The 12,500-nt window shown below is 36.3% G+C and overlaps 1 protein-coding gene across 4 annotated transcripts in view; it reads left to right on the top strand.

The window, feature by feature from the left end:
• Positions 1–12,500, top strand: part of LOC136831286 (protein bunched, class 2/F/G isoform-like) — a 500,668-nt gene that overhangs the window by 237,152 nt on the left and 251,016 nt on the right. The gene's annotated exons all lie outside the window — the stretch shown is intronic.

Genomic DNA, 12,500 nt, shown 5'->3' with positions numbered 1-12,500 from the left:
TCTTCTGGAGATGGAAAGAGAAACCCAGAAGATTCCTGTGTATAACTTGTTCAAGTAATATATGTAAATATTTACAAGTAAACAAGTTATACACAGGAATCTTATGGGTTTCTCTTTCCATTATTATTATTATTATTATTATTATTATTATTATTATTATTATTATTATTATTATTATTATTATTATTATTATTATTATTATAGGAAAATCCCAGTGAAACTCCGGTGAAACCTGCTTTCGTTTTCTCACTAAATATTTTGTTAATGTGAGTGTGAACTTTCAAAATTATTCAGCATTCTTAAATGCTTGCTATCTTTATCATTCTTACTATTTCTAATGCTGCTACTACTACGTCAAGTAATGAACGCACCATTATTATAGTATTGAGTTGTATATATTTATTTGTTTATTAAAGAATTTCTTGTGAGTTCTTAGATTCAGTACGTAAGCCGTAGTTTGTGTATATTGAGAGAGAGAGAGAGAGAGAGAGAGAGAGAGAGAGAGAGAGAGAGAGAGAGAGAGAGAGAGAGAGAGAGAGAGAGAGAGTGTGTGTTTTTATACTCCCACAAAAGCAGACACTCACATATATAATAATTATATATATATATATATATATATATATATATACACACGAACACACACATATACGAGTATATACACATATATCTATCTATCTATCTATATATATATATATATATATATATATATATATATATATATATATATATATATATATATATATATATATAGATGATGGGGTTGCGTAATTGAAACTTGTAATAAACCTGTACAATGCATTATCGTCAGTTAGTAGAGGGGCAAAGATTACCTCAACTGATAGAAAAAACTTATACACTTTATTTATATTGATGGCTTTCGAAACACAGAAAACCTTTTAGGGGCCCGCTGTCTACGCAGATGGGATGCTGCTGTTCCCTCTACCGTATCAAGATGGAAATGGATCTTAAATTGAAAATCTCGGTAGATCGGAATATTTTAGCACTTTTACGGCCCATTTGGGAAAGTTCAGCTTGTCTGTTGACTCTACCAATTTTTTGGCTATTTCTTGTTTATTGCAGCTCGATGCCTTTTTTGCCCTTACCAGAGGATGGTACCGAAAACATATCAAGGGTGTTTGCCACTTCCAGGCTTTGTTAATAATAACTTGGGATGAGCCCCTATGAATAAAACTTTCGCATTATTAATCGCCTCATTCACGTACACAGAAATCTCATCATCATCGCGTCGCACAGTCCAGTACACAGTGCGCCATTCAATACCTAATTTGCAAGCGGTCTTTCGCTTAATTAATGCATGCATTAGGATAATAATAATAATTTAGATTTTCCGGTATCTGTTTTATTATGTTGCATGCCCTGATGATATGATTGTAAGAAAAACCAAATCGGTTGTGACGTATTTCGTAAGAACATATAATCTGCACTTTTCCGTGCGACTGCCATAACCGTAGCAATGTAGGTTACGTGCAATTGACTTTCTTCCTCGTAAGGGTGGAGATCAGGGTCATGTTAATAAAATTGTAAATAACCCCATTATGTTTGTTCGTAAATGTTGACTCAGAAACGCGCAAATAAAGGGGGTGAATCCTGCCCTCTGCTTCATATATACTTCTTAGGAAAGTTTGGGGTTTTAATTACATTGATAATATCCTTCGTGTTTTCATTTTGGAACTGTTGCGTGGGCATGGTATTTGAAATTATAATTATAAAAAATGGTCAGATATTTTGTGGTCTCTACACTGGCTTTCACATGGCTGTAGGTTTGCCACTTGTATGCAGTATCGAGTGTATTACTTGTTTGTATGTTCGTGTTTGTTTGTTATTATCATTCATACTGTATTTCCTTTAAACGTAAAGCCATTTTATTCTGTAGAAGCTTGTTAAAGTAATAATGATTGATGATGATGATGATGTATGGGTGTCGGTCTGTATACAACTTAAAGTATGGATGATGATGATGATGATGATGTATGGGTGTCGGTCTGTATACAACTTAAAGTATGGATGATGATGATGTATGGGTGTCGGTCTGTATACAACTTAAAGTATGGATGATGATAATGATGATGATGATGTATGGGTGTCGGTCTGTATACAACTTAAAGTATGGATGATGATGATGATGATGGTGTATGGGTGTCTGTTGTATACAACTTAAAATATGGATGATGATGATGATGATGTATGGATGTCGGTCTGTATACAACTTAAAGTATGGTGTCATTTTTCCCTGTCCCGTGTCTAGCAGATATTAACCTTAGCATATTCACATTGACATATGTAGAAACTTACCCTTTTGTGTTATATTTCCACAATGCAACTGCGAGTTGCATCGTCCCACATTCAAGTGGATTGGCATACGAAGTATAGAAGTCACTTGGATTACTTACGTGAATTGCAGACGATGTGCGCACAAAATATTGAAGCCATTCAGAATACGCACATGAATGAGTGTCTTGATGTGCATGCAGAGATTTGTAACCACGCACAATACACGTACACGAATGAGTAACCTTGATTTGCAGTCTTCATGTTCGTGCAAAGGTTAGGAGCCATTTACAAGACGTACGTGAATTGCTAACTTGAACGGGGGCGAATTAGCGTGGGTGTGGGCATCCTCAACCTTTAAGCCATAACATCCATTAGAATTAATTGAAAATTGCCGTTCACGCCCCATCGTAACGTTTATGACATTTGTTTACAATTTCTCTGTCGAGTTTAGCCATTAATGTCGAGGCCGTCGACCTCGATGATGTAGCTCAAAGCAAGCAAGCACCTCCTCCTCCTCCTCCTCCTCCTCCTCCTCCTCCTCCTCCTCCTCCTCCTCCTCCTCCTCCTCCTCCTCCTCCTCCTCCAAGCAATTGCCCTTACGTGGAGAAGTTGCGTCTTGACAGGCCATGCACTGCGTCGTATGTCTTCTCACTGTCAATTTACGCAGTATTATCCAATGGTTGTAATGACACCTTTAATGCCACTCTGTTATTCTCCTTTCATCTTCGAAACGTCAGGTTTAACAACTGTGTTTTTTTTTCTGGTGACGAGGTTGGGTGGGATTTGTTATTTATACCTTGCGCGTTAACTTTGTGTGTGTGTGTGTGTGTGTGAACATTAATTATAGTGATTGGAGATGTAATTGCCACTGGTGTATCGTTATTCGTTAGATGTAATTGGTGCGTCGATGACCTTGGTTGTAGTAATGCCTGCGTACATAAATCAATCAGTTGTAGTTCTGATTTCGAACTACATTTATGGATAATTATACATGATTACGTACAGAAAACTTTTCGCTGACAATAGTTGACATTTTGGTCGTTGATTGTGCAGTTCATATGACCCGTAACACTGTGAAGAATGGCCACGCAGAGCCAACGTGAAGAGAGTGAAAGAGAATTCGACAAAAATAACAGCAAAAATCTGCTGGAGCTCCATGTGGACAGTGAAGGTGTCTTGAGAAGAGGAGGAGGAGGAGGAGAGAGAGAGAGAGAGAGAGAGAGAGAGAGAGAGAGAGAGAGAGAGAGAGAGAGAGAGAGAGAGAGAGGGGGAGCTAAAAAAAATTAGTAGGTGTATCTTCGCTACCCTCATAAATGGTCAGCTCCCCGTGGTCTTATTTATTTACACTTGTGCTCACGTGGTATCCCACATGGCCAGCTTTGTGACAGATGGATGTTTGTGTGTTTAGGAAGAAGTCTGAGTTTTTACGATTGAGGTGGATTCGTTATCGGATTCGTTTTCATTGCCACGCAAAAGTTGAGTACTCGTAAACGAGAGAGAGAGAGAGAGAGAGAGAGAGAGAGAGAGAGAGAGAGAGAGAGAGAGAGAGCCTGAAGCCTTTTATCCCACCCAAACTCCGTCACTGTTTATCCCTAATCCAGGCGATCTTTATTGGAGGTTTATCGGGGCGTTGACGTAGGTCACTTGACTATTTTTTTTTTTTTTTTATTTCCTCGTATACTCATCTTTTCCACATGTTAATGGATTTAATGGACTCTCTTTAGCCGTATACTTGCGTACGCCTTTTAAATGGATTCGATGGGCGAGGAGTGATGATGTAGCTGGAGATTGAATTTCCGTTGGCGAATCTCTTCTTGCCAGCAAGCTGTAAGTTATGTTTACGACCTAGGTGTGATGAATGGTGGGGGAAAGGTTTTGGTTGCTATGTGAGAGAGAGAGAGAGAGAGAGAGAGAGAGAGAGAGAGAGAGAGAGAGAGAGAGAGAGAGAGAGAGAGAGCACTGTGGCATGCTCGGATCGTGCGCCGGCTTTTTGGCACAGCGCATCATGGCTCCAAACCCGAAAATTTTGGGTGTGATATTCCCACGTAGTTTCTTCCAAGTGTCCATATTGTTTGGCCTGCGTTTTTTTTCAGCCTTGACCTCCCAAGCTTCTTTTTGTGTGCGAGATTAAACTGTTTCTTTGCCACCTTGTACCGTTGAGGAATCTGATTTTCTATCGATATTACCGCAGTTATAGGTGCGAAGTTTTGTTTTTAGATTTCGTTGTTGTATATTTAGCATGCTGGATATTATCGAATATTAATTTGACTGGCGCCATCGAAATTTTGGAGTGCATATGGTTTCACTTGCATCCGTTTGATGGGTGAAATCTATCTTTGGATGACCACCCCTATTGATTTATTATCGATGGGTTCACGTTTGGCATTCGACGAAGAAAACAGTAGGAAAATATCTCGCATAACTTGGCTATAGCCATCTGTATTTGAAGGAATTCTCTCTCTCTCTCTCTCTCTCTTCTCTCTCTCTCTCTCTCTCTCTCTCTCTCTCTCTCTTCTGTCTCAGTTTTTGTCCTTTTTGTTTTTTTTTTTTAAGTATGTTATCGCGTTTTAGTTATGACTTTCAGTATGTTCGATTATGTTGTTATTATTACACAAGTTCCTTAGATGACTTAATAACTTTACTTTCGTAATCCCAAAGCGTTTCTTGTAAAAGCTGCAAATGAGGTTTATTGAGATGATAGAGAGGACTCTCACCAAGGTCATCATGAGATGATAGAAAGGAATCTCACCAAGGTCATCATGAGGTGATAGAAAGGAATCTTACCAAGGTCATCATATATGCACTGAACGTGCCTGAGATGAATATTTCTTGCTTGTTTTCTGCTTGTAAAGACCTATTTAGCTAGAGAGAGAGATAATTTGGCAAAAATATTGTGTGAAAATACGTCTTTTGACGCAGCATATTCGTTAAAGTAATATTTTTTCCGATTTCAAGATATTCTTCCAGCTTCATTGATGGAGGTAATTGGTGTTATTAATTAGCAAATGAATAATGGGATTTATTAATGGTCTTATTTGTTAAAGTTTTTCTGTGCTTGATTTATATTAATTGTCGTCTCAAAAACAAAGGTCCTCACTGCCCTAAAGTGCTCTCGATCTAGCTTTAGGTTCAGTACACTAGAATTTCATATCATTTCACTAAATGAAAGTGGTTTTAGCGCAGTGTTTTGAATTAATTTTTTTTTATATTCAACACTTGCTCAATGATTCGCATATGACTAGGTTAAGGTCTTTAGTTGTTTTGAGAAAGGTCACTGCAAAATGGCTTAGTTCTCTCTCTCTCTCTCTCTCTCTCTCTCTCTCTCTCTCTCTCTCTCTCTCTCTCTCTCTCTCTCTCTCTCTCTCTCTCATATGGATCATTAGGAACCTGTGTTCGATCCCCAAATGGGGCAAAGCAAGGAGCGATTTGGAAATATTTTTTTTAAATATCTGGTATGCTTCTGTTAACCTAAATCATTGAAATTGTACACCAGGTTATTATTCATCAGCAGCGGCTTCCAGCTGTGGTAGTGGTACACGAGAGAGAGAGAGAGAGAGAGAGAGAGAGAGAGAGAGAGAGAGAGAGAGAGAGAGAGAGAGAGTCCTGATTTTCAAAATTAACTTTTAGGGTATCCGCGGAGATTGCTTTAACGTAAACATTTTCTGGTCGCCATATACACCTATAAGTACATTTGGAAAATCAGTCGTAGAGCCGTATTTGTTTTACATTATTCGTATTTCCTTTAGTGATATATATTTTTAAGAGGTCAACAGATGCGATGGACAATGATATATATGTTTTCAAGGCAAAGAGGTGCCATGTACTACATATATTTGTAAAATAAATCTAATCCTTCGGGCCAGCCCTAGGAGAGCTGTTAATCAGCATGTGAGAGAGAGAGATTTTTAAGCGAAAAGGGTAGGGGGGATATAGAACGATATATTTTTCAGAGGTAAAGAGAGGGAATAGACTGATATATTTTTAAGGGGCCAAGAGGATATACGCGGATGCATTTTTGAGAAAGATGTTTTCAAGCGAAAAGGATAGGTGATATCAAATGATAAATGTGTGAGAGGTTAAGAGAGAGTATATATTAAGCTATATTTTTGAGACGCAAAGAGGTAGGGTATACTATATATTTTTTATAACTATAAAGAGGAAATATGTTTTTAAGAGGTATCGGTTGGGAATTACTTTTGATCCTTTATTAGTAGGTAAAATTAGATTATAAAATATGTATGTTTTTTTTTTTTTTTTTTTTTTTTAAGGTAAAGGGAGGGATATAAACAAAGAAAGGGGATACGTCTCTTGTAAGAACTTTTCATTTTTCATCTATTATTTTTAACCATGATGATGACATTATTATTATTATTTCATCTGGAGTAAATATCAAACTATTTTCTGTGTAAAGCATATTTGTCCGACCTTCAGTCCTGCGTGGCTGTTAGAACATCGATTAACCTAGTTTTGCTAAATCGTTATTTGGATCGTTTACTGTTCCTTCCTCTGCTGTAAATCATGGTGTGTTCATTCTGCTTAACTTTTTTGTGTTTCGGTTATTTGCAGATCTGTTTAACTTTTCTGTTATTGATGGGCTGAGGGGTATTTGTGTATAATGTGATTGAGTACATAACACACACATGCAAGCATTTATATATGTATGTATATAATATATATATATATATATATATATATATATATATATATATATATATATATATATATATATATATATATATATATATATATATATGATTATCACGATGCTAATAACGACTGCAGCAAAAAATATATATATATAGATAGATAGATAGATAGATTTTTGCTGCAGTCGTTATTAGCATTATGACAGATAAATATTTCTTTTGCTGAAGTCATTATTAGCGTTAAATTCCAAGCTACTATTTTCTCCCAAGTATCTGGCATTTTTATTGCCAGAATTTTAACAACATTATAGAAGTAATCTCGAACCCAGTTATTAAAATCTGCAATTCTTTAGTGTTGAGTGATGAAGGGCGAACGAACGTTCTCCTTAGTTGACACTGAACATGACACTTCGCAGACAGTCTCAAGTGACGTAAGTCTATGGAGAGGGATCGACCGCATATTTGAAAGCAGTTAACGTCAGTTTCCCCTTTTTTTTTTCTGTAAAGATTGTGGCGTTGTTCACCTTTGCGTTGTTGCGATATTCTTCTTTATTATGATGACGTGGAGGCCTTATGATTTTATCACTCTCTACTTACGAGATTAGGTTTATTTTCTGTGACGTTCGCTGTCTCAATTCCTGTCTTGCTATTATACCCGTGGTTTCATGTGACTTAGCGTTGCAGTAACTCTGGTGTGGTAGTTCTTGTCACTTCGTCTTGTCTCTGAAGATTTCTTCTGTGCGAGTTGCCACACCTCACCTTCATCATTGATGGAAATGTAAGTCATCTCTGTAATAATATCATCGTGAATAGGAATAAATTTGCCCTTCAAATGTTTTTAGGTGTTAAATGTATAAATCTTCAGAGTAGCTTCTCATGCTGAGCAGTGGTCAAGTCAATGACAGCAATTCCTCTGTTATAGCCTACATCATCAATGCCATCTGTCAAAATAGCACCATGTCATGTTGTACATGGTATCAATAATCGTAGTTGTTGCCACGACAGCTCATAACAGGTAATCATTCACTCATTATCTCATGGCTCTGCTGTAGTTTCCTGTGCTGGACGTTAGCCTCAAAGCTTACGTGGCCCAATGTGGATTCTATCGTCAGTCATTTCGCCATTCCATATTCCTTCTAATTCTAAACCAATTCTCTATTGTGATTTCTTTTAAGAGCAGTCTTATCGAAGAGAGGAAGTATATTTGTCATCGTATTCACTCACCATTGTTCACATCCATTATATGTAATGTTGAAATGAGTTTCTGATTGTATGTGTAGCCTTCATGTACATACATGGGTATCTTGTCATCCTGGGCCTCAAGCGTTTTGCACATGCGTTTTCCTAAAGTCCTAAGTCATACGGACGCTCACTTTTACTTGCACAGATGGCCCTCTCTCAGCAACAGTTGCGTGTACAAATGGAAATTTCACGAAACATGGAAATTACAATCCAAGCACTTCCGTGTCTAAACCCACGCTGCTCTTCTCCGTCAACCCTTCAGTCATCCCTCTTGATTGTTTCAATTAGAATGATACCCAACGAACTTTTGCGAAACACCACAGTGGCCATCCTCTCACCCCTGTTGCCGGAGGTGGGTCTTTGTTTGACAGCCTGTGGCCTTGGCCATTAGATGACTTAACCCTGGGATTTCAAGGTTCGGGACCGAAGAGTCGAAAAAAAAAAAAATGGGGTACAAAAGTCTTTGAAGCCTGGTTGACTCTCGTCTTTGGTTCTTTGTCGTTGTCACGGTGGCTGTTGTTCGTTTGATTCAAAGTTTCTTGTTTGTTGTGACGTCTTAGTTGTGTGTAAGTTGACTTTGATGGGCTGTTCCTCATTTTTCCCTTTTTTAAGTTTTTCCTCATATCTGAAAGAAATGTTTTACATGTATGAGTTGACTTTGATGGGCTGTTCCTCATTTTTCCCTTTTTTAAGTTTTTCTTATATATGAAAGAAATGTTTTACGTTTAAACCAAAGAATAAGCATAATAAAATAATTAACGGACTAGTGGTGTAATTAACAGTGACAAAATGTACAACAGTATCATTATTCAGAAGTATTGTTTTCCCAGAGTTTTGCAAAATCCTCTCTTTTTAGAGATGCTGATTTCTATTTTGATTTGATTATGTAAAGTGGCGTGGCAGATGGTCTATCGACGCCTCCATATAGAAGTTGCTACGATTTTTTAACCTTATGTTTTTGTATGTATTTATTCTCAAGGTTTTGAAGGAGTTGCTTTTTCTTTTACTCTCCTTTTCCATTATGAAAGTGGCAATAGTAATTATGGTGATTTATCTACTCAGGCGTACTAAAACTCAGTTCAAGGTTATTTCAACAAAAAAGTTGAAAGGAGTCCATATAGCTTTTTTTGTACAGTTTTTTCTTTTCAATTGGGATTTTATGTAGTGTCGTCATCATACCCGTTGTTGTGCTGTTGGGGGACTTGGAAAGTCTCTCTCTCTCTCTCTCTCTCTCTCTCTCTCTCTCTCTCTCTCTCTCTCTCTCTCTCTCTCTCTCTCTCATATAATTACTGGTTCCTTTGATTTTTGCTGCTATGCAATTTACTTGGCTAGAATTTATTTTTCGCACAAAGTCAAGTTTAGTGGGTAGGAGTGTTGAAGGAAAAATCAATATGAAAATTTAATTCTCATGAGAGAGTGGAGAAATTCTCTCTCTCTCTCTCTCTCTCTCTCTCTCTCTCTCTCTCTCTCTCTCTCCGGATGTGTGTGCGCTTCTGTTGAGTTAGTACAGTATTTATATAGTTGCTGGATCACTTTCAGGTTCTATAGATAATCAAATTATATTCGCATTTTGAGGTCATTTTGCATATATTTTTAGGATTGGTGGTAAACCTGTACTTGCACGTATATCGTAGCCTGATTGATGAGATGGAATTTAAGAGAATATTTGATTTTGCAGTTGTAATGGCAATCAGTGATGTCGATGTCCATTCTTTAATAATAATAATAATTTATTATAGTTATTATTATTATGTGACATTTAAAAGGTACATTGAAATAATGATAATGATAATAACGGTAATTATTATTATTATTATTATTATTATTATTATTATTATTATTATTATTATTATTATTATTATTATTATTATTATTATTATAACTGACGTAGTGCTGCAGTGGCAGGTGTTGTCATCAGAATGATGATGACAGATGACAAGAGGAGCGAAAACACAGCACGACGAGGCGTTAAAGTAAGAAAACAAAAGAGACACAGACGAAGCCACATTATGTCCCACACGACTGCTGTTTTCAGTCCGCGTTATCTGAATGTCACTTCGCTTCGGAGTATAATTAAGACAAGACCCGCGGGTACGAAAAATGACCTTTGTCGTATTGGCTCCCGTTCAGAAAATTTCATTTTCCGCTGATCATCTCCTGTGGTGCAGCGCTTTGCTTGCTTGCTTGCTTGCTTCTGCTTGCGCTCTCTGGCGAGGCTCTGTTTAGCTCGCACGTCGCCACCTGGACAGATGCGGCGATTGCTTTAGGAGAAGGAAGGGATGTTTATTGTACCTTTTTGTTGATCATTATTGATGGTGGGGGATTGGTTAATTTGTAGTTTTATTTCGTTAATATTAGCTTCAGATTATATACATACATACATACACACACACACACACACATATATATATATATATATATATATATATATATATATATATATATATATATATATATACACACTGTATATATGTGTGTTATATATGTATATATATAGATTATATATATCTTATATGTAAGTATGCATATATACATATGTATATATATAATGTATATACAGACATACATACAGTATATATATAAATATATAATATATAATATATATTTATATCTATATATATGTGTGTATACTCGTATATATATATGTATGTATGTATGTATGTATTTATGTATGTAACTGATTTTATTCTAGTCCTCTCAGCTTAGTATGGATATTAAGGCCCATATAAACAACAAATACGGGTAAACCATATACTTGACATATTAAAACCTCTTGACTCATTGTGGATCCCATAGTGAGCGGCAGATGGATATTATATGTCGTGATTGATAACATTTTAGGAAATTATGAACGGCCCTTTGCTTGCGATTTGGCCCTGAGTGTGAACCTGAGACGGATTATAGCTCGTCAGGAGGTGGGCGTTGCTGGGTCACTTGGTTTACAATAGGTTTCAGTGTGATCTCGTCTGTGATATTTGGTTCCCAATGATCTTCTGATAGGTTCGTATTATTTGGTTTATTATTGAAGAAGGATTCCAGAATTTTTGTGGCTTGCGAGAAATTCAGGTCATACTGTTAGTTGGAATGATGTCTTTTCGGTTTTCAGGAGCACCTGTCCTCATCTGTTGTAATTTGATGGTTGTTTGTTGTGAATATTGCTGCGTGATTACTCATTTCGTATACTACAGTTATTTTAATGGATGAGGTCATAATTGCCCCTCATAAAACCACGAATTTGTCTTATAAAACTATGAAAGTCATAGTGCTATGACGTGTTTATAAATTTTACTAATAATTGTGGCGTTTGTAACTTTGAAGTACATACAGTTGTTCTGTGTGCTTGTAAATTGTAGTATGAGCTCTTTGGCAAGTCGTGGAGGAAAGAAGTATATGCGACGGTTTAAATTTTGTACACTTTTTTGTAAGATTCTAGGGATATGTTTGTGAGAGAGAGAGAGAGAGAGAGAGAGAGAGAGAGAGAGAGAGAGAGAGAGAGAGAGAGAGAGAACAATACCTTTGCTGGTCATGAGATGTGTAATGTCTTGGATTGATTTATTCATCATGAAAGGAGAGGGAGAGAAAACAGAATTAACTATTTTTTCCTGTATTTTATAACTTTTCACTCGCATTATTCATTCGCAGCCCCGACACTGGGGCTAGGAATGCCCCTTTAAACTACTCTCGTCTGATTTCTTTAATAAGAATAATCGTCAGTATGTAAATACAATATACTTTTTTAAATTCCTCGGATAATAAAAGCTTTGTTAAATATTCCAAACTTAAATTCCTCGGGTAATATAAGCTTTGTTAAATATTCCCATCTTATCGTTATTTTTTTTTTAGTTGAAACGCCAGACGTCAAGCTTTTGTTGTGCTTATCAGTTATTGCATACATAATTACTAGTTTGTTGTATTTAACACTGCTCTAAATAGTTCAGTTTGTGTGTATTTTTACCTAGCCCAGTTGGAGAGATTTACGCTGAATTAACAAGTTCATAAAATGATGTTTGAGTTAACCAGAATTGTTTTCCTTAATTTAGATAGTTAATTGCTGCTATTAGCCCAACATTACTAGAAGTTTGATTTGTGAATTTATATTTGTGGTTTGCGATATAGCGTTATTAGTTTTTATTTGAGTGTGGTTTGCCCACTAACTTTATGGTAATTATTTTTTAGTTTCAATAATGGTGAAATATAAAATTGAATATAATTCTCAATATGTAAATCAACATATGATAATTTTAATGATTTTATCGGGATGGTTATTTTTTGTTTGATGACGAGAGAAAAATCCCCTAGAAGATAGATCTCTTATTGATT

This window comes from Macrobrachium rosenbergii, chromosome 48 (assembly GCF_040412425.1).
Source record: "Macrobrachium rosenbergii isolate ZJJX-2024 chromosome 48, ASM4041242v1, whole genome shotgun sequence".
NCBI classification, from domain to species: Eukaryota; Metazoa; Arthropoda; class Malacostraca; order Decapoda; family Palaemonidae; genus Macrobrachium; species Macrobrachium rosenbergii.
The sequence above is the reverse complement of the archived record's forward strand: the minus strand, read 5'-3'. Positions and strand labels throughout refer to the sequence as shown.